Source organism: Sinocyclocheilus grahami, unplaced genomic scaffold, assembly GCF_001515645.1.
Source record: "Sinocyclocheilus grahami isolate Dianchi unplaced genomic scaffold, SAMN03320097.WGS_v1.1 scaffold823.1, whole genome shotgun sequence".
Classification (NCBI taxonomy): domain Eukaryota; kingdom Metazoa; phylum Chordata; class Actinopteri; order Cypriniformes; family Cyprinidae; genus Sinocyclocheilus; species Sinocyclocheilus grahami.
The window spans coordinates 332,796-335,441 of NW_015506002.1; positions in this window are offsets into that span (position 1 = coordinate 332,796).

The following is a 2,646-nucleotide window of genomic DNA, read 5'->3' on the forward strand; positions in this document are numbered from 1 at the left end:
AGAAGATTTGGAAGCCGCTCTTGCCAGTCTTAGGGCTTCAACAACTGAAAGCAAGACAGTCTCGGTCGAATGTCCACTTCTGAAGCCAGATTGGTTGCTGTCCAGGAGGTTGTTCTGTGTGAGAAAGGCTGAGACTTGGTTGAACACAACTAGTGTTTTTGCAATGAAAGGTAGAGGGGAAACCGGTCTGTAGTTCTCTAAAAGAACTACAATAATATTCTAATAATATTAGAAGGATTTGGAGTAATGACTGGAGTAATGATGCTGAAATTTCAGCTTTTGATAACAGGAATAAATTATATTTTAAATTATATTAAAATAGTAAACAATATTTCACAATATTACTGTTTTATTGTATTTTTAATCAAATACATTTAGCATTTGTGGGCAGAAGTGACTTGCTTTGAAAACATTAAAAAATCTTAATTATTCCAAATTTTTTGACCAGTATGAATTAATAACGTAAACAACCGTGGAACATCTCTTCTGTTTCACGAAATAAAGAAATAAACTACATGAAGGTAATCAAATGATGACAGTCTTCATTTTTGGGGTGAACTATCCCTTTAAGACCCTCAAACATCATTAACACACAGTGAAACAGTCCTTTAAGACGGACTGAGTGAATGGACATGTAGCTTGCAGGAGGAGGTGTGGGAAATGAGAACGAACTGAGATCAGTCTGTTCTCAGATTAATCTGACTCTTTAGGCTGATTTGAGGAGGTCAGGTCTGTTGTGCTGGGTCGTGATCACACAGATTGTCCAGCTGTATCCTGGTCTATGTGTGTGTATATGGTCTGGGTCAGTAGTGCGTGAATAACAGTGCTGGGGCCTGAAACTGTCCCCTGCTCAGACCTGCACTTAACACTGAATTGATTTCAGACACCCCTTGCCGTCCTGGGAGGGTCCGGGCTTTACCGCTTTTCAACAACCCCAACACACACACACACACACACACACATACTGTAAAATCAAAATTCTGCATAAGGCTGAACGCACCAGCACTGATTTAGAAGAACAAAACGCTGGATATGTTCAGAACCCATAGAATATGGGTTATCAGAATACATAGTATTTCTGCAGTGTGTATATTATGCATGGTATGCTCATTTTCTTTATGCATGTCAAAAAGTACAGCATACAACCAGGGAGCGCTGCACTACTGTATCCCACAGAGCAAAGCACCAGATTCCACATTTTATTTCCAGTATAACAAATGCAACGTAAGTGATTCTGTTAAAAAAAAAATATTATTTATCTAATAATTCTTGACTCATTCTATTTGATCAAACTGCAATAAGTTAAAGGGTTAGTTCACCCAAAAAAATGAAAATTATGTCGATCCAAACCTATAAACCTATAAGTTAATCTTCATAACACAAATTAAGATATTTTTAAAGAAGCCTAAGAGGTTTCTGTACTTTCACTGAAAGCCCAGGTAGCCTAAACTTAGGAGATCCAAAAAGGTTATAAGATCCATATGAATCAAGCTTTTAATTTGTTAAGCATTGTCACTTTATATGATGAATAGATTTAATTTAGGGGTTTATTTGGCTTTATCATTTGACTTTTTATGATCAACACACATACATAGAGTGCATCAAATATGGTAAACAGAATCTGTTCATCATATAAAGTGATTATATCTCTTTACAATACTTCGATTAAACCACTCGGTTCATATGGATACGTTTTACACTAATGACACATTTATGACCTTTCTGGATCTTAAACATTTGGTTACATGAACAGTTTGAAAGGAATCACAGAAACCTCACAGAGTACATTAAAAAAAATTATTTCAAAGATTTCAAAAGTCTTTGAAAGGGTTTGAAACGGTAGATTACAAAGATGGACTTTTTCATTTTGGGGTTAACTATCCCTTTAAGACATAAAATTGACATAAAATTGGGTTGGAAATGCAAAATAATAAAAATTAAAAATGCTCATGTGGAGGTCATGTGACAACAACACGGCATATGACTTTTTGATGCACAATGAGCTCTGTTTCACAAACTAGTATTCACTGTACAGTAACTAGTATACCAATATTAAATTTTTAAATGCAGTCACACTTTTACTCCATAGTTCTGGGTCAGGATGGTGGGTCGGAGGCGTTGTTCGGTACCAGCGCCCCCCTGTGGCTCTTCTCCGTGGCACCAGCAGACACATGGAGCATTAAAGCTTCCAACATGACCGCAAACAAGTTCCAGTCAAGTGTGTGTGTGTGTGTGTGTGTGTGTGTGTGTTGTGTGTGTGTGTGTTTGTGTGTGTGTGTGTGTGTGTGTTTGTGTGTGTGTGTGTGTGTGTGTTTGTGTGTGTGTACAGGGAGCATGTTGTCCGTAGCCGACTGGCTGGAAAGTTGCGGTGGCTGAAATCAATGCACTGGCACTTTGAGGAGCATCCGACAGATTTAGGATGTCCCTGTAGGGTCCAAATCACTGGGAAAAAAAGAAAAACAACATCCCTCCATCCCTCCAGCGCCCCAGTGAAAGAAGGATGCTATCTCTCCATCACCCCGGGGAGCAAACGCAACACACTTGATAACCTCCATCCTGAATAATAACCTGCTCGACACACACACACACACCCACACACACAAACACACACACACACACACACACACACACACACACACACACACA